Genomic DNA, 21689 nt, shown 5'->3' with positions numbered 1-21689 from the left:
GCCTCATCTCTTCTCATGTCTACCTTTCACATCACCCTTTAGCTTAAGATAATGATTGAGGTTCCTGTAAGAGACCAGGCCATTTGTTTCTGTGCCACTGCTTCATTTGCTTGGAACATCTGCCCATCCCTACTACTTATTTGTTCGTCAGATAATGCCAAGTTGCTATTCCCTACTCCACCAGTCCACACTTACAGAATGGCTCTAGCATACCTTCTCCATGAAGCCTTTTCAGTTGCCTGCTTCTCATCCCTCTACTAGATGGAACTGATTACCCATACACACACTTCGTGCCCTAACAGCGGCAATAGTAGTGGTGGTGTGGCGGTTAGTATTTATTGAACATGTACTATGTTGTATGTCAGGCATTGCGCAAAGTGCTTTACGTGTCATGTGCATGCCATTTTAAACCTCACAAGTCTATTAGGTATTAGGTATAATTATTAACCGCATTTTGGAAGTGAGGAGACTGAAGTTTAGAATGATTATATTTAATCTAATTACCCAAGTTGTATAGCCCATATGTGGCAGAACTGGATCATCTCACCTACTTAAACCTCAAAGCATATGCACTTAACCTCTACAGCAGAGGACCGGGTTCATAATACACAAGTCAGGTGAATAAGGAATAAGACAATAGGGAGTGGCAGATACTATGGAACTGATAAAGGTATACTCAAGCTGTAAGCATTTTAAAAAGGAAGGGGCGGGGAAGGAAGAGAGGAAAAGAGTCCTACATTGCAAACAAAACAAATCTGAGGTCTGATCCTGAGCCAAAGGCCACCAGATTGAGACTCCTATTTCATACTATACTCAATTCCCAACTTTATGCTTGTCATAAACCCATGCTAGGATAATTTATTGAGATAGCCGTGCCTATATCTTTCTCACTGCTGTAGGTACCCCAGGAAAGAAATAAAACTTTTCACTTTTTACCTATCCACAAACCTTGCATCCTAGACATCAAGGCAGGAGGAGGAGGGATAAGGAGATGGGAAGAAGGGGTACAAGTAGTCCATAGAAGGAGAAGGAAAGAGGCTACATTCTCCATGAGACTGCAGGTGGGAGAATTGTCAGGCATTTCAGGGCTGTACTTGTTTTTTGTTATTTGATTATTTTTTATTGATTTCAGAGAGGAAGGGAGAGGGAGAGATAGAAACATCAATGATGAGAATCATTGATCAGCTGCCTCCTGCAAGCCCCACACTGGGACTCGAACCCGCAACCTGTACATGTGCCCTGACTTGGAATTGAACCTTGACCTCCTAGTTCATAGGTTGATTCTCAACCACTTAGCCACACTGGCTGGGCTCAGGACTATACTTCTAATGAAAGGACCTGATATGGATATCCAGGAAAATGTTCACTACATAAATATTCCTGTGCATCAAGGTCAGCATGATCCATGTCTTTTAGCAATTATGACTGCTGGCAGAGACTTCTCTCCAAATTTTCTGTGCTGGGTAAACCTTAGTGTACTAGTTCCCTATTGCTATTGTAAAAAAAAAAAAAACCCTACCACAGACTTGGTGGTGTAAAACAACACAGAATTATCTTACAATTCTGGAAGACAGAAGTCTGAAATGGGTCTTTAAGGGCTAAAATCAAGGTGTTGGTCAGGCTACACTTCTTTCCAGATGCTCAAGGGAATAATCATTTTCCTTACCCTTTCTAGCTTCTAGAATCTACCCCTATTCCTTGTCTGGTGATCCACCAGCTTCAAAGCCAACAATGTTGGGCCAGTTCTCATGCTTCCATCTCTCTGGCTCTCTCTTTTCTGTTTCCCTCTTCCTCTTTTTAGGACCCTTGTGATTGATTATATTGTGCTCACTGTTAACCAGGATAATCTCTGTATCCTAAGGTTAGCTGAATGGCAACCTTAATTCCATCTGCAATCCTAATTTTCCTTTACTATGTGATGCAATGTATTCACAGATCCCAGGAATTAGGACATGTACCATGACCAGTGATTCCTGTATATTTTTTAAGTGGGGGCTACTTGAGATTATATATATCATTGCCCTACAGAGGAAGTTCTCAGATGTGAGTCTTTTTTAATTTAGAAAAATAATATGAATGCCATGAACAAATAATTTCATATGCATTCCATACCTAGAACACTTGATTCTTTTATTTCTCTGTATATAGATCAGCCCTCACCTCTCTATCCTGAGTTTGGAATTAAGGACAATGCTCCTTATTGATTTTTATTTCCCTAGCACTATGCCTAGCACACTGTAGAGACTTATTAATTTGTCACAATAATAAAGAAATGTAAAATGCTTCTTCTGGAAAAGAGCATCTATAGAGTTGTATTCGTTACTTAGCTCAAAGCTGTACATATCTTGAAACAGAATCAAGTGCTAAAAAGGCAAGGGGAAGCCAAACATATACTATTTTTAAAAACTATTTAAAATAGATGTCAGAAGCATTTTTTTATTATTTCTAAAATGGATCATTCGTCAGTGGAATAAGGAGCAAAAGAAATGGAACTGTTCCCCTAAACCATATGAATTCTTATATTCCTTTCAAATCAATAAAGGGAAAGTCACTGCCAAAATATTATGATTCATGAATTTCATTTACCACTCTTTTTTTTGTTGTTTGATAAGAATGGCCATCTTTACACAGTATTAGAACTGTTGATATTTTATTGCATTACCACATCTCATTATTGTGTAGTTGTAGGAAGCAGTTATAGGGTTAAGCCTCGGACTGACAGGATCACAAACAAGTTCATTTGGAGGGCAGACCCTTCCCAGCATAATTAAGCCTGATCCTGTAACTGATCCCTAGATATTTCCTGGGTAGCTAGTGGACTGTGGGAGGGGCAGCAAGTGCTGCCAAAACAAGTGAAACTTACAAGAACATTGTTAATTGCCTTGTTTGTCCCTGAGTATAAATAAAGCCTCAGCTTTGCAGTCTGGATCTGTTCTGTGGCCTCAGCCAGGCACAGAAAGATCCACCCATCCCCAGCTTTCAAATCTATCTCTCCTCTCTTTATTTCTAATATTTCTCAATCCCTGGCCGCCTCCACTTAGAACCGGTTCGTTCATCTCTCTTTCTGCGCGGGATGCGGAAAAGGGAGATCCCCGCCATGTTTGGCCCCCGGCCGCATCAGGCCCCCACATGTAGTAAATGCTATTATTTATGGCCACTACTTAATCTGATGTGAGAGAGAAAAATTATTGAAGACTTGACATCTGAGGAATAGGCATTTTATTGGGATGAAGGACTGACTAAGAAGAGTCAATGGTCCTTCAGCTGCCCCTCAGATCATTAACTCCAAGTGGTTATTTGCTCCCAGCACTGTCCTGAGCCCAGGTTGTTATTGCTGTGATATGTAGATGAAGGAGAATATATTTTAAACACTTTAACATGAACGCGATGCTCATGAAGGGTGCCAGATTGAAAGCATTAGAGTCTGAAGTCATCGGGTTATGCACTTGGCTGGTTCCAAGTTACAGAGAGATGCTTGACCTTGAATGACCACCTTGTAAGAAGGAGAAAACATAACAGTTTTGCTGAACTTCAAGAGACTGACAGAACATCAGCATAGCAGTATCCCAAAGTTAAGCATTTTTATCAAGTAGGAAAATGAGACCATTAACTACACTTCTACTCAAATCTATTTAGTATAATGCCAATACTGGTGTGCATGGGGGATGGAGGTGGTGGTGGTAGTAGTGTTATAATATGCAGTTGCCTTAAGATAAAAAATAAGTAAATGTCGCCCAGCTGGCATGGTTCAGTGGTTGAGCATCGACCTATGAACCAAGAGGTCACAGTTCAATTCCCAGTCAGGGCACATGCCCAGGTTTCGGGCTCGTTTGGGCATGCAGGAGGCAGCCAATCAATGGTCCTCTCCCTTTCCATTCCTCTCTGAAATAAATAAAAATATATTTAAAAATAAATAAATAAATGTCCTATTACCAAAGCACCAAGCCACTTAAGGAGCAATCTTTTTAACAACTGGTGTGTGTGTGTGTGTTACAACTTATTCCTTAATTTTCTAAAAATTAAAGAGTGAGCAGGAAAACAGTTGTAGCTATCCATCTCAAAGTTTGTATTATAGAATAAGTAAACCAAGGCTCAGCGTGGAGAAGTTGCCTAAGGAGGACCATAGTCCTTGTGTTAAGACTGAGAGTAGAGCCCAGGTTTACTGATTCACAAGCCAGGACTTTTCTACTATACGATGTTGTCTCTCTAAGGGAGGAAAAGCAGCTCCTCTCTGGACCTTTTAAATATTTGGAGCCAAGCATATTCAAAAGTGTACATTCTTTTGGCCTCTTAAGCATTTGTCCTCCATTCTGATCTATTCATTCACATTATGTTAGGAAGATAATCATCTTTCATACATTTAACCTTCTTAGTATGAAAAAAAAACAACACCTTTCAACTTAATATTACAGAGCTGGCAGAGTCAAAATTCCCAAGTTAAGAAAATTATTTTCACAAATGATACAATATGCAAAAATATCAACTTCCTTCCTCAGTAAGTGTCTTTTTTAATCTGTCATTTTATTTTCTGATCTTACACATTTTTTTTCCTATAGTGATCTGAATTTCTTGGCAATGGTATTTCGTTAAAGGCAGTACCTCTAGAAGAATGGCAAAGTTAAAACTGACAAATCCAATTTAAATTCCCATTATGGACTAATCTCAATTAACTGGAACCCAATTTTTTAAAAAAATCTTTAATGTATTTGTACTTATACTGTATTTTTTGAAGGGCAATGCAAATTCCAAGATTTTAAGGATTTCATTTTGTATGTAATTCTATTGTTTAACATACTTAGAGAAAGTATCAAGTGATTCTAAAAATTCAGATCAGCCTTTTGACTTTTTTGTAAATTGGGATTAGAATTCTTATTTGAATAATTATGTGTAGCACTGCCAGATACAGGTATCAAGGAATTGAAGGGGCTGGGGAAGGGGAATATCAATGCTTTGTATTCCGTACTTACTAGAGAATTCACATTGACCAAGACTTTTAATTAGAATGAAGACCAATGAGGGAAGTCCTTCAGGTGACTTAAGATTTTAATCACAGGTGACCCTTGAACAACAAGGTTTTAACTGCGTGGATCCACTTACCTAAGGATTTTTTTCAATAAATCCAGTCAGCCCTTCGTATCCCTGGTTTCGGTTTCACATCTGCAGATTCAACCAATCGCAGATGGAAAAACGGTTTTCACATTCCAAACAGCAGTTTCCAAACCTTGGAATCCCAGCCACTTGGAGAAAACAGTTTTCTCTCTGGGTCAGTTGAATTCACAGATGTGAAGGCAGACTTTGGTTAAGTTTGGGGGGAGTCAAATATAAACTGATGAACAAAAACAGATCCAGAGACAGAGAAGCATCAATCAGACCATCAAACCTCAGAGGGAAGGCAGGGGAGGGTGGGGGGGGAAGGGGAGAGATCAACCAAAGGCCTTGTATGCATGCATATAAGCATAACCAATGGACACAGACATCAGGGGGGTGAGGGGGAGGGCACGAGCTGGGGAGGGTATGGGAGGATAAGGACATATATGTAATACTTTAATCAATAAAGAATAAAAAATGAAAAAAAAGTTATATGTGGAACTTTTTATGGTTTACTGAAATTTTAGTTACTTATTTTGTAGACTCTTATTTTTAATATATTTTTATTGATTTCAGAGGGGAAGTGAGAGGAAGAGAGAGAAACATCAATGATGAGAGAGAATCATTGATCAGCTAACTTCTATACGCCCCCTACTGGGAATCAAGACAGCAACCCAGGCATGTGCCCTGACCAGGAATCTAAGCAGTGACCTCCTGGTTAATAGGTTGATGCTCAACCACCGAGCAACACTGGCCAGGCACTTATGTGTACTCTTAATAAATTTCATTGCACAGTACAAAACAACATCCAAAGTTCAAGTTGTAAAAATTCAATAATGGAAACAAGACAATAGGAAAAATTTATTCTAATTATCATAATTTTTGTCTTATGGGACATACAGTTTTGCCCAACCGTGTCCCAGAGTCAATACAAACGATTAAAATGAGACCATTTCCCCCAAATCAACCTCAATTAATTTTGGATCATGTTCAATGAAATGTAAACTTGAAAGAAAAAGAAACAGTATAACTAATAAAACTAGTCTCCTTAGGGTCACTACCACAGGGCTCTGACTTAAGTCCTACACATTTTAAGTTTGGTGTATCAAGATTTATATGCAGAATTTTGACAGTATGCAGGGGGTTGGGAGGCCTAACCACCCCTCGTTGTTCAAGGGTCAACTGTAGTCTGAAAGTCTCCTTCCATCTTGCCACATTTTCTCACATATTCTATCTAACATAGGGCTGAATATAGAAGCAATCACTTTCTCAATATTCCAGGTTAATTCTGTCTACGCTGGCACATTTACCAAAATATACGGCACTCAGTAGTTGCTCAATAAATATTTACTGAGTTTATGGATCAATAAATGAATGCAATATCATGACAATAAAGATATTTTACTTCAGACTTTCCTAAAAATTTAAAATATTAATTTCAGGAGGCAAATATTTATTTTGTCAATACAATTATCTGAATGGTAATATTTTTGCCATTGATAAAAAGAAATGCCATGTTTATTTTGCAGCCAATGAGAACTACTAAAAGTTTTTACAAACATCCTCATTGGCTATTACTGTTCCCTTGTACCCTGCAGATATCCCTATTAGTCAAGGAGTAGCCGTGTGTGGAAAAGGTCACATAATCATTCAAATACATAGCACAGCCTCCATAATTGGTTTTGCAAAGACTAACAATTATGGAGTATAGACACAAGCTTAGCTATACAATAGCCACATAAGTTTTTTTAAATTTTAAAACAATGCAATTTCATTTACTTGGCACTCAATAAATATAACAAAATATATCAGTGGAACATTCCATTATTTTCACATTATATACCTATGTGTTCAATTCCCAAAGTAAATTTCATTGTAGAATGCACTTACCTTGATAGATGCAGAAATATGAGAATCAAAAAGGAGACAGCTGAATAAAGGTCACCCTTGTAATTCCTGTAAACAAATTAGGCCAAATTATCATTCAAACATATGTACAAGCAAGTCCAAAACAGTACTTATGAGGGAAAGGAAGAGACACATGTGGGGTGGGGGTGGGAGTGGGCATGGAGGTTGTGAATATAAGACTTCATTTTATAATTCACAAGGAATAGAAGGATCAGTTTCTTAAAAAGTCTGCTTGAAACTGCAAACAATTATATTAACTATGTTGCTAATAGAGAATTTCTTAATTATAGATGAGCATACCTACAAGACTGTGGAATTCTCACCCACAAAGATTCTCCCAGTTTATTTTCGCTAAATATTCTGCTCATTTTGAGATGAAAAGTCCACAGTGTCAGGAAGTTTTCAACAATGTAAACAATTTATAGTAATTTTAATTCCTTATATTAAGATAGTCTTTTATAGTTCATATACACATTTCATTTAATCCTCAAAAGAACTCTGCTAAAAGATTAGGAGATTGAGGCCCAGAGAGATTAAATGGCTTACACAAAGACACATACATGAATAGTGGTAGAGCCAGGACTAGAATCTATGTCTCCTTACTTTTGGTTCAGTCATGTTTCTAATGTCCCACATTACTTCCTTTATTTAACAGTTACCAAATTAAATATATGTCTCCATATGCCACCCTTGATACTGGACAATAGGGCAGGAACTGTGCCTTATAATGATCCCCACTAATTACTCAACTTGAGAGATACACTTCTCTGATTTGTATAGTGTAATATATATAGTTTTAAATATGTGTGTGGTATGTGTGTATTGATATATATTATTGACATAGAAATATGTTAACAATATATTGATGAATGAAAAAGTAATTAGAGTATGAGTCTTGCTTAGAAAAAATATATATGCAAAATATATTATTCTCTTCTTTCTGTGTATTTGTATTTTCTAATTTTTCTATAATGAACATGTATTACCCATATATTTAAAAAGCTGTATGTTTTAAATTCTTCAAAAACCCATTTTGGAAAAGGCAGTATGGTAAATTAAAGTGGAAAAAATAAAGGAAAAGGAAAACTAACATTATAATATATTACGATTGGCACTTAATTAACTTTATGGCCCCAATTTATCAATCAAGTAATCTCAAAACCTATTTTTCTAAATATTTGAGGCAAAAATATCAATATTAAAGGCATCAATTTAAAATGTATCCATAGGCCCAGCTGCCGTGGCTCAATGGTTGAGTGTTGACCTATGAAACAGGAGGTCACGGTTTGATTCCCTATCAGGACACATGCCGGAATTGTGGGCTCAATCCCCATTGTGGGTGCAGAAGGCAGCTGATTGATGATTCTCTCTCATCATTGATGTTTCTATCTCTCTCTCCCTCTCTTTTCCTCTCTGAAATCAATGAAAATATATTTTTTAAATTTATCCACAGTAAATCAAGAGACACAGTAATATCTAAATACATTTTTTAAAGTAGGTCAATAACAGCATTGTCACCTTTCACAAAGATCACCAAGGTGACCTTGTAATGACAATAGAGTATTATATTATTACTAATGATCTCCATATACAATAAGCTATATATAAATCATTCATAATAGACTGAAGTGGTACTCTTGATTAGTTGCAATCTAATTCCCAATGTGCATTTTCATCACTGTTAATGTTTCTCACAAAAGCCAGAGTTCTGCTCAAGTGTTCAAGTGGTTCCATAATAGGACTAAGTTAGAATCTCTCAAGGGAAAACATTTCAGAAAGTACTTAGGTCTAAACTACAAAAAATACTTCTGGCTCTTTGGCCACATATAGCAGAATAAGTCTGTAGAAACTGGCTTCATATCCATCAATATGATTCTGTAAAGAGGCTAGCAAACAATGCTATAAAAAATAAACTGCCCTATATTCAGCATTTTGCCTTGGTAAGATACACAGAGGACTTGGAAGCAAAAGGACTTTGAAACAGCATAGCTCTTCTCTTCTCACTTCTCAACTGCCTTCAGACTGAAGCCATTAAGAGGGTATCTCCCATTTATGATTACAGAAGGCCAGTACATACATTGATCTACATAAGATCCTCCAGGTTACTTCTCCATCATTTACCAGTTTGAAATATGTACCACTTCCCTCACCTTTTACCTCTATTTGACTCGAGAATTCATTTCCAAAAGAGAAATTGTTGGCTGTCTTAATACTGCATGTGGGCTAGCTACCACTGAAGAAAAAAAAGTTAGATTGTCTGACAGAACCATCATCGAATGCAACCAAATAATGCATACTAAAAAACAGCAGAAGCAACACATGTTAGAAATGCATCTCACAGAACTGACTATTGGTTTTGGAGATAGGCTGGAGCCTGCAAGCAAAGTCCTAAATCCAAACCTGAACAGCTTATTAAGAGACCCAGACTTTCATTAGTCCTATTGCCTCTTATTTGGTCCTACATAGAGAATAATATTCTACAGCCTTCAGTTCTCAGCTTCCTAAAATGAAACTATCATCTGAGCTTGGCTATGGAGATGAAATGCATATATTGGAGGTGAGTAGAAGAAGGGTCTAGAAGTCTGGTTCAAAAAATACATACATATATGTGAACATGCATAAATATGTATATAAATAAATATCTCAGATGGATTTTAAAAGTATAATTTCTATTTGATTACAAAATGGCATGTTTTTATGTGTTTTTCAATAATTACTCAATTATATACTAACTAGTATCCCTGCACACGTATCCATGCACCAGCAGCTCTCTGTGGGGCCTGGCCGCTCCATGCCCACTGCCCAGAGGTTCTCCGTGGCCCAGAGGCCCATCCACAGCTGGGCGTGGAATGCTTGCCTCGCGTTCCGCCAGGCCGCTCACACTGCCCCCTCTCAGCGGCCACCCCCCGGGACTGGGGAACTCCAGTGAGGCTGAGAGGACTGGGTGCTGCCATTTTGTGGCTATGGGCACTGCCATTTTGTGATGGAGTGATGGTGAATTTGCATATTACTCTTTTATTAGATAGGATTATAACTATAACACCTATATTAACACTTATTTTCAAAGGTCTTTGGGATTCATATAGGTCACTTTGTTTTACTAATGAGTATATTGCTACACACACTTTGAAACCTCTAATGTTATTTTTCTAATGGGACATTTACTCAAAGACCTTGTAGAAAATAATTGTGTTAATAGAGACAGTTTCTCCATTACAATGATCAGTGCTCTCAGACAATTAATGCTATAACATTCTGTATTGTCACTATCTTCCTCAGGGCCTAAAGAACTTCTAGGTTCACATTAAAAAAGCTTCAGCTTTTTTTTCCTGGCAACATGGGCATTTCTAATGATGGGACCTGCCAAAACTTGTCAATGCTATTTTTCTCCTTTTCCATTAGAGATGACTGTAGCTGAATAGCCAAGTAATCTATAGTCTAACTCCACTTAATTGTTTTTACTACATGACATGAAGGAATATAGTGAGTAATCACTTCTGTTTTACATGAAACAAATTGCTAGTGCTTTCCACAGCAATATGAAGAAGACTTAGCTTACCTAATCTCCCTTGAACGTGTTCAAATCCTGACAGAATAAACTCAGCCTTCTTAGGCTTGCCAGTGAGTGAAGAGTAGATTGGATTCAGAGAGATGCAAATAAAAACTACAATGAGGTATCACCTCACACCTGTCAGAATGGCTACCATGAACAAATCAACAAACAAGTGCTGGCAAGGACGTGGAGAAAAGGGAACCCTTGTGCACTGCTGGATGGGAATGCAGACTGGTGCAGCCACTATGGAAAACAATATGGAGTTTCCTCAAAAAATTAAAAATGGGACTTCCTTTTGACCCAGCAATCCCACTTCTGGTAATATACCCTAAGAATTCCAAAACACCAATCAGAAAGAATATATGCACCCTGATGTTCATTGCAGCATTATTCACCATAGCCAAGATCTGAAAACAAAACAAGTGCCCATCAGCAGATGAGTAGATAAAAAAGCTGTGGTACATTTACACAATGGAATACTATGCAGCTATAAAAAAAGAAGGAAGTCTTACCATTTGTGATAGCATGGATGGACCTGGAGAGTATTATGCTAAGTGAAATAAGCCAGTTAGAGAAATACAAATACCATATGATCTCATTAATATATGTAATCTAATGAACAAAAATAAACTGACAAAGGAAATGGAACCAGAAGCATAGACACATGGAACAGACTGGCCAGTCCCCAAAGGGAGGGGCATGGGTCGGGGGTGATTGGATAAAGAAGTTGAAGGAAATAGCTAAAGAATATATATGCATACCCTATGGACACAGACAACAATTTGGTAAAGGCCAAAGAAGAGGGAAGCAGAGAAGGGTGGAGGTCGGCAAAAGGGGGGAGGGAGAAGGATTCCTGCAATAATGTCAACATTAAAAAAATTAATTAAAAACAAGAATAGATTGGGTCAATAGATCTCAATTTTTTTCTGTCTGTACACCTTTTTATTTTTTCAATTTTATTTTATTGTTTAAAGTATTACAAATAGTAGTACATATGTCTCCCTTTTTTCCCCATTGACTTTCCCCTGGCCTCCCCTACCCCGCTGCACATGCCCTCCCCCCAGTGTCTTGCATCCATTGGTTATGCTTATATGCATGCATACAAGTCCTTCGGTTGATCTCTTACCTCCCCCCGCCCCCCACAACCCTCTCAGTGTTCCCACTGTAGTTTGACAGTCTGTTTGATGCTTCTCTGCCTCTGTATCTATTTTTGTTCATCAGTTTATAATGTTCACCTCTTTAGACAGAGAACCAGTTGGCCCCAGTTACAACTGGTAAATTCCGCTCCTTCCAGCACCATCATTCAAGGACAACAGGTTTATCTTCCTTGTTATTTATTACATAAACTTCACTTCTAAGGTGGTAATATTTATTTCTGTGGGGTTTTTGTGTCCTCTTTGTTTTGCAAATGTATTTTTTCTGTAATGAAAGTTATACAGATTTATTATTGAAAATCTAGAAAATATGAAAGGTATAAAGGAAAAAAATCACCTGTTACCCACTCCTAAGATAATTATTTTAGAACTTTTGTGCATCTTTTTCCAGTATTTTTTTTCTTTCTTACACATTGGGAATATATAATTTTGCATCCTGCTTTATCACTTGATAGGATAACATAAACATTTTCCTTTTATCATACAATATTTGTAAACATCAACTTTAATGGCCATAAAATATTGCATTGTCTAGATGTACCATAAATCACTTAGCAATTCCCTTGTTGAACATTTAGGTTCCTTCATTTTTTTTCCTCCATTACAAATAAAGCTTGGTGAAAATCTTTGCAAATATAGCTATTTCTGCACTTCACATTATTTCTTTAGGACAAATTCCCAGAAGTAGAATTACTGGGTCAAATGGTATGAACATTTTTAAGGCTTTTGCTGCAAACTGCCAAATCCATGGTAACTAACACTCCATCATGTCCTTATTATTCAGTCATTTATTCAACCAACACTTATTAAACACCTACTACATATATGGCAGGCACTGTGCTAGGCAATAGGAATGCAGTAATAAACAACACACACACAAAGTCCATGCTCTCATGGAGCTAATATGCAAGTAGAGTTGATAAATTATAAATAAACAAAAGTACAGTGTGATGTTAGGTCATGATGAATAAAATGAGGAAAAATAAAAGTGGTTAAATGCACAGAAAATGAAAACTTACGATAGGACTCCTTACATAGGATGGCCAGGGAAGGCCTCTATGATGAAGAAATATTTTATCAAAGACCTGAATGAAGTGAGAAAGCCTATAAAAATCTTGGAAAAAATTCATTTTGGGCAGAGGAAATAGCAAGTGCAAAGGCCCTGAGAGACCAAAATGCATAGTATGTTTAAGAAACAAAATGGAATGCATTGTGGCTACAGTGTTATGAGCAAGGTTTGGTGGGGATAATGGTAAGACATGAGGCTCAATAAACAGTCATGAACCAAATCATGTAGGGCCCTGTAGGTCCTGGTAAAGATTTTTTTTTAATATATTTTATTGATTTTTTACAGAGAGGAAGGGAGAGGGAGAGTCAGAAACATCAATGAGAAAGAAACATCGATCAGCTGCCTCCTGCACACCCCCTACTGGGGATGTGCCTGCAACCAAGGTACATGTCCTTGACCGGAATCAAACCTGGGACCCTTCAGTCCGCAGGCCGACACTCTATCCACCGAGCCAAACTGGTTAGGGCTGATAAAGATTTTTTTAAATTATCTTCAAAATTTTATTTTAAGTATGATAAGAAGCCAGCTATTGGAGGGCAGAGAGTGAGAGAATCTAATTATCTTATTCATATTTTAAAGAATTATCCTGGTTGTTGTATAGAAAAATATATGGGGCAAAAAAATATATATATATGGGCATCAGTAGGAGGCTATTTCGGTAGTCTAAGTGAAAGATGATGGTGGGTTGGTCTAAGGTATTAATGAAGAAATGAGGAGATAATGATTCAGACAGAGTATATGGTTTGAAGGTATAGTCAACAACATTTGTTAATTGATTGGATGAAAAAGTAGTAATCAAGAAATGGTCTAAGGTTTGAGACCTGAGCAATTGCACTGAGAATGATCTTACAAAACAAACAAACAAAAAAAAAAAAACCCTTGTGTTTATCATTTCTCATTTGCATTTATTTTGATTATTGAAGATTGAGTTTTTTCCACCTTTATTGGCCATTTTTATTTCCTCTAATGAGGCATTTCACTATTTTCTGGTTTTCCTCCTACCTCTCATACTTTATTCTCACTTGCTCTCTTTTGAAAACTCCTCTTATTTCACCATCCTCTTAAGTTCAACATTTCTCATGATCTCATCTTTGCTTCTCTTACTCTATATATACTCTCTAGGTGAACTCACCTTCCTATTGCTATGATTTCAACTACTACATTGACTAATGACACAGATATCTCTACCTCCAGACCTGATCTGCAGATCTGTAATTTCCATCTTTCACAAATCCTCTCCATTTGGATGTCTTAATGGTATCTCACATTAAATAAATCCAAACTTGACCTCATTATCCCCACCAAAATGGATTTTTTCTTCTATGTTCCTTATATTGCTTAATGGCATTACCTAATTTACCAAACCAAAAGCCTCAGTCACTCCTCTCTCTTCCTCATGCTCTATATGTAATCAATCCCCAAGCCCCACTGGTGCTAACTTATGAGTGGCTCACAAATTTTTCCCTTCCTTTCCATCTTTACTGTTACTGCCTCTGGTTCATATCCTCATCTTTGGTAACAATTTCAACACAGCCTCTCAATGTCTAACTGCTACTACACTAATTGAGGTATCATAAGAGTAATTACAATTACTAATTGTAGCTTACTCCACTTCAATCCAATCTTCATACAGATGTCACCCAAAGTTGGTGAGCCAACCCTCTTCCCTACTTTAAAGACCCTCATCTAATTCAATAGACTGCTATAAAGTAGTACATTATATGATTTTGGATAGCATTAGAAAAGCCACCATTCTCCAGTATAACTCTCCATGCAGGAAAACACTAACACATTCATTCATTTAATAAATATGGTCTAAGCACCTTCTGTGTGTCAGGCACATAGAAGTAAAAATAAGACATTATCCCTGAACTCTGTTCCCCAGAACTGGATAGGAAATAAAATTCTGGGTTAGTACTCTCCATTGCTAATATAGCCTTGTGTCCTTCATAATCTTCTGCCATGTGGAATGCAGTTATACATATTCTCTAAAAAAAAATCCTAACTGTTCTTTAAAAGCCAATTCAAATGACATACCCTTTATGAAACCAGTAGTGCCCCAGTGCACAGATTTGTGCACATCGAAAGGAACTTAATTAGAAGGTGACCAGTGGGGTGGGACTGGGCGAGATGGGCCGGACATGTCCTAAAGCCAACCTTTTGTGGTCCTTCCCGGCTGGCCACACATGGGGTGGCGCCACAGCTTGAAGGGCATCTGCGGAGTGAGCGGGGTCCCTCCGGCATGTGGGGTCCCTCGGCCTGGCCTGCGGGGATTGGGCCAAAACCAGCTCTCTAACATCCCCCGAGGGGTCCTGGATTGTGAGATGGTGGTTCTCCGGTGACGCACCCCAGAATCAGGCTCCCTCCTCTCTGGTTCTGGGGTGCGTCACCTGAGAACCACCACTGCCAAGTCACCGCAGCTTGGCAGCTCCTGCATTGAATATCTGCCCCCTGGTGGTCAGTGCGCGTCATACCTACCAGACGGTTGGACATTTGGATGGTCGCTTAGCCTTTTATATATATAGATACCTACCTTTGAGCTTCCAGAGGATTCTAAATATTCTTCTTCCAGAGAATCTGCTACATGATAAGAATATGTTTATATGTCTGCCTCCTCCACTAAATGGTTATGTTGGGGTTTTTTTATGGCTTTTTATCTCTGGGTAAACAGAGGAGTTCAAAAAGTTTTGGTGAATGAATTAATGAATGAATGAATGAACAAACAGGTGAAGTTCTTTTCTTCATGAAGACTGTTTTATGATGCATAACCAAAACCGTGCAATACTAAAGTCTTTAAGCTGGGGGTGTGAGGAGGTGGGGGGGAGGTCAGTTCATGTATCTTGGGGTCTTTGTGGAAAACACCTGAGACTTCAAGACAAATTGCATTAGAGCTCTGTGTAAATGTTGATTCTTTTTCTGCCTTTTCAACAACAAAGCAGCCCCAAGGATTTTGCTAAATGTCTATCGCAGTTTTACACATTTTCTTAAACATCTTTTACTCCATGTTTTATAGAAATATATTGTTAAAATTTTCTCTATTTCATGTTAAATTACCCTTAAATATATTTCTCTTGCACTGAATTCTAATTGTTTACATTAAAATTACCTCACTTTCACAAGTTGTCCAATGTTTCATCAATGCAATATCTCAAACAGGAGAAAAGAACAAAACAATGAAAAAAAATGTAGCACCCTTGTGTTAACACTTCATAGATTCACAACCAAAAATAAATGGTATCACACCTAAGTGATGACATTTTACTAGACTAAACATGAAAGATAAATCACAAATGCACTAACATATAGATACGTGCACAGAGTAAATCTGTAATAAACAGAATCAACCTAGGAAACAGGTGTGTTATTTTAGCTCCTACCCAAGATAATTGAAAAAATGTATAAGCCAAAAACAATGTAAAGAATATTTCACATTATACTTATAACTAGAAGCCCAGTGCACAAATTCATGCGTGGGTGGGGTACCTCAGCCTGGCCGGTGATCAGGGCCGTTAGGGGCTGTCTCGCCCAGTCCTAATCAGGGCTGGCCAGCCTTGGGGAGGGACCGCAGGAGTTTGGCTGTGGGAGCACACTGACCACCAGGGGGCAGCTCCTGCATTGAGCGTCTGCCCCCTGGTCATCAGTACGCATCATAGCGACTGGTCGACTGATCGTAAAGGTCCCTTAGGCATATATATATATATATATATATATATATATATATATATACACACATACATATACACACACACACACATACACATACACACACACATATATATATACATACACATATATATATACATACACACATATATATATATACATACACACATATATATATACATACACACACACATACACACACACACACACACACACACACACATATATATATATATATATATGTATATATATATATAATCTAATATAGACATAAAGAATTGGTCAAATTTAGAAAAATAATAAAAGTCATAGCCAGGTAGCTCAGTTGGTTAGAGAACTGTCCCCATATACCAGGTTGTGGGTTTGATCCCTGGTCAGGGCACCTATAAGAATCAACCAATGAATATATAAATAAGTGGAACAACAAATTGATGTTTCTCTATCTCTTTCCTTTACTCTCTGTCTAAATAATTTTTAAAAGGAAAAAAATCAATCTCAATATTTCAGTGAATGGCCCAGAGCTTCCTTTCTCATAAACCTATATACTACCTCAAGTCTTGGAAACAGTTGAAATAAAGAAAAATGAAGGAAGGGAGGGAGGAAGGACAAGAGTGAGGAAGGAAGAAATGAGAGTGATTTTATTGGTATTTCAAGGCACAAGAATCTTTTTAAGGCTAAGCAATAGGTATCAGTTAGCCAATCAACTGCATAGCCTTCTCCTTTAAGAAGTTACCAGATCTCATAAGTGAAATTAATACTATCTTTCCAAAAGGAATTTCTTATTTGACTTACATAGTGATTCTGTCAATGCCTCCCTACATTGCTTAAAGTCCTGCACACATAATGAGTCAAAATCACAAAAATATTTTTCCAGGCACAGAATAAGCAAATAGGTGATATACTTGTATATTTCCATAAATGATACTTGCAAATCCATGTCAAAAATATACATATACTTTTCAATAAATATTCCTTTAGAGAAAAATCCCATCCTCACCCACATGAACACAAACGTATTCTTGGGCTAATAGAGCAGGAGATTCCACATCAATATCACTCAAATGCTTGCAATTAAGTAGAGCAGCTTTAAAAAAAGAAAAACACTATTTAAAAGAGGGAGGTAATGCATAAAGTATAAATTTAAGATGTTGATCAGAAACATTTTGTTGATAGGAACTGAGTTAACTAGGAACATTTCAGGTCTAGAAGGCTTCCAGTCACTAGAAGGCTTCCAGTCACCACTGTGTGGTTTTAGTGTATTTATACACCTCTATATTTAAGCACAGGTGGTAATTAGCAAGATTGAGACACCTTTAATAAGGCATCATCATAGGTGCAAAGAATGTGCAGCATAAGATGAGTTCATTATCAATAACTTTCCTGAATTAATCATCTCTTAGGACATTTAATTTTAAATGTACCTGAAAAAAACCTGGATTATTGAGATAGGCCATCTGCAGTATCTTTTTCTAATTTCTCTGAACAACTGAAGTTTTCTTAAAATGTCTATATACAGCTGGGACACCAGGATTGCAATATCTAATAAACCAATTGTCCATAATCTGGCACCTTCTCTTTGACAGGTGTCTAAACCAGATAGAGACATTAGAAGTAATATAAACACTTAAAATCAACCAATTATGCAAAACAATACAACTGGGAAATTTTCTCCTTTACCTTAACTAGTGATCAAATTTTCCCTGAAGTATGCAAACTAATAGCAATGTACTTATTTTTTTGGCTGCTTTTAAAACCTTCATTTATCCAGGCAGCTAAAAATACTAAACTGTGATTCTAAACATTAAAATGAAAATGGATTTCCTTTGATGTAACCATATAGGGATTTTACCAAAAGTTAATTCCCCCACACACACATACACACACACACATCTGCATCAGCATTCTGAATATTTATAACACCACTTATCTAAATAGAAAAACTGAAAAATAAATATATAGTAATTTCTAAAGGAAAACTGAGACTATAAATCCAGAACATCATTTGAATGAACAGTCAAAATTCACCGATCAGGTATTTGGAAACCTGCAGACGATTGACTGATTTTTTTTTTTCATTGTACATCCAAATGCCAAGCATCTGTTGAAAGGTTAGAGGAAATCGACATGAAAAAGAGGATAAGACACAGATAGATACTAGGAAATCTACATGTTCAACAATAATAATTGATAACTTTTTTCATATTTTACTCAGATATCCTGATACTACATAGATATAGCTCAAGTAATAAAAATAACCCAATTAACTAAATATATATGCAATTGAATACCCAAAAACTGGATACTGATGTCAATATTCCCTAAAATGTAAAATAAAAATATAATTTTCTTAAACTTTTAAATCACTACTTCATTCTATCTTTAATAATTCCATCTGGGATATTTATAATTTGAAATTCTAGTCACTTTCAAACAGAAAAATATCTGGTGACTAAAATCCTTTTTGGGAATCACTCTTTCTTAGCCATAATATAGAAATTTGTACACAACTATAAATTTACAGAAAAAAATATTAGTTTCTTGAGACCCATAGCTGATAATATTACAAAGGGTTTAACATGGACTGCAATTCAGCTTGTAATTCCAAATTCCATTTTGTAAGGTTTAATCAGCCACAAAAATGTTAAAACAGCCCTTGTTGGTGTGGCTCAGTTGGTTGCAGCATGGGCCCCTACACTAAAAGGTGGCAGGTTCAATTCCAAGTCAGGGCACACACTCAGGTTTCGGTTTACATCCCTGGTCAGGGCATATACAGGAGGCAACCAATCTATGTTTCTCTCTCACAGCAACAGCAATAGCAATCTCTCTCTCTCTCTCTTCTCTCTCTCTCATACTCTCATACACATACACACACACACACACACACACACACACACACATTCTATTCTCTCTCTCTCGCCCTTCCTCTCTCTAAAATCAAATAAATAAAAGGTTAGAACAGAATATGAGAAACATTAAAAGGCAATTTCCTCATTGTCAACTACTTATCAACTGACAACTTTAGTCAACTGAAATTAAAACAATCAGTATGCTTTATGGTGACAAGTAAAATGAGTGTCTTACAGATTTTAAAGAGATATATTCATATCCATTTGGTCTCTGCAACAAAAATGTGGGGCATATGTAGTTTAATACAATTATTTTTATGTCTGAAAAGGAAAAATAACCAATCCTACCAGAAAATTCAAACATCATTTATACTTTATTGTGATCACTAACTAGGCTTCCTCAAAGTCTACGGAATCATAATTTGAAAGAATATATTTTTTCAAGGACATAGCTATTATGAAACTATTTACAGCTATGAATATCCTCATAGAACAAAAATGCTCTGTAGCATATAAAAATACCAATAGGAATGCACAAATCAAACCTCTATTTCTGTGATTATTTTTAAAAGAACTGCTTGAGTAGGGACAAAGAGGGTTGCAGTAAAATTCTCAGGAAAATGACAAAGATGGTACTGATTTTTGTTCTGCTTAATCATTTGTTGCTTGCAAATTCAATTCCCCAGCCTTTTACAGTTACTTTCAGGGACCAACAGGCTGGCATGAAATTAAATTAACAAGCAGGTTCCCATCCTGAATTAGTGACTCGCAGCTGTCTGTCCCATCTAGTTTCCATGGCAGTAGAAGAATCGGTAGAAAATGAGGTGCAGGAAATTGTAAGAAGCCAACATAGCAAACTCTTTAAGTTGATTTCTTTCAACCAATGAATAAGTACGGGGGGAGGGGGGAGAAGGGGGGAGGCAGAATTGAAGTTAAAGTTCTTAATTTCCTGGATTGTTGAAAAGGCCAGTGTGTTTTTGTTTCTGTAATTGCTGGGGGATATGAGCAACATCCTTTATACATATCATACAATGCCACAGATTCAGGATGACATTTAGTTCATTCGGTATTTTATAGTAAACCAAGAGTGTTTAAGATACTCTGCATATGTTTTAAAGTGTTTCATTTTATTTTTTCTTTCTTTTTTTTTGTCAGAGGTATTAAAATTCGTCAGCCTATTAAATGATTCCAAAACATCCAGAGACTAAGTAAAAAATTCTCTCAACCAACCAGATGTTTGTTTGCATCAACCCAAACAGCTGGATGGTTGACGGAACTTTTCACTCACATATTTGGGCGTCACCTAGATACAGCCATAGAGATCTGTCATAACTACCCAGAAAAAAACATATTAATCTTGGCATATACCTACGATAAACAATGATATTAAGGCTCCAGGTATGAGCTTCACAGAGGGTGATCCACTGATACAAAAAGAGATTATTTAACACATTTTCTTGTGTCCATTTCCCAATTAATGTCTCCACGCATACAGTTAGAGTAGGATGGGGATGGAGAACCCAATATTTCAAAATCATTACATCACATTGCTAACATCATCCAAGAGGTAGTGGTTAGTTGGCATATATGCATGTTTCACCATATGCTATTGTTTACCTAAAGTGGAGGCTTGGACAGGAAGTAAAATTCAGAATTTTTTTTAAGTTGTAAATCATCCAAGATTATACTTCCAGGTCTACAAATGAGTCCTGATGTTATATAATAACTTAACAGGCTTTATTTATCAGAGTCTAAATTATTATTTTCAAAATATTAGGGATCCAAGATCAACTGTGAAAATATTCACTTTTCCAATTAAAACCAGTTTGCTTTGACTATAGAAATGTTAGCAGTGCAATTATATATAAATATTTATTATATAATAATTTTCAGTTTATGTCATCATAGTCCAATTTCCTCAGCCCTTTTTCATGAGTTCCAAATGTAAGAAATTGTGTTGGTCTGGTTAAATTGTACCACAGTACATCTAGCAAATTACAAAAACTCTACTCATCATATAAATTGTCAGAGTAGAATACTACATACTGAAGAGACACCTATGGTTGGACCTCCAGGGTTGTTAGGAATAATCAAAAACTGTGTGAAACCTTTTATAGCATTCACTTGCTCAAGCTAGCTGGTTCTATTTGGTATTTACTTTCTCAGTTCTAAAAAAGTCAATGGAAAACAGAAAGGAGTAGAAATAATACATTATTAATCCAGATTTCAGAATGTTTCACCTTTTAGGGGAAGGAAAAATAATAGTAAACTCCGTTTAAAAGAGATTCTGATTTAATACTCAGAATATGCATATGATTTAAAGTAGTTCTTGTATATGTGAACAGTTCTGAAATTTGATTCCTTTTAATTTTATTCTAATTAGCAGCAGCTATATTTCCAGCTATGGA

The sequence above is a fragment of the Eptesicus fuscus genome, chromosome 1, assembly GCF_027574615.1.
Source record: "Eptesicus fuscus isolate TK198812 chromosome 1, DD_ASM_mEF_20220401, whole genome shotgun sequence".
NCBI classification, from domain to species: Eukaryota; Metazoa; Chordata; class Mammalia; order Chiroptera; family Vespertilionidae; genus Eptesicus; species Eptesicus fuscus.
Note: the sequence above shows the minus strand (reverse complement) of the source record.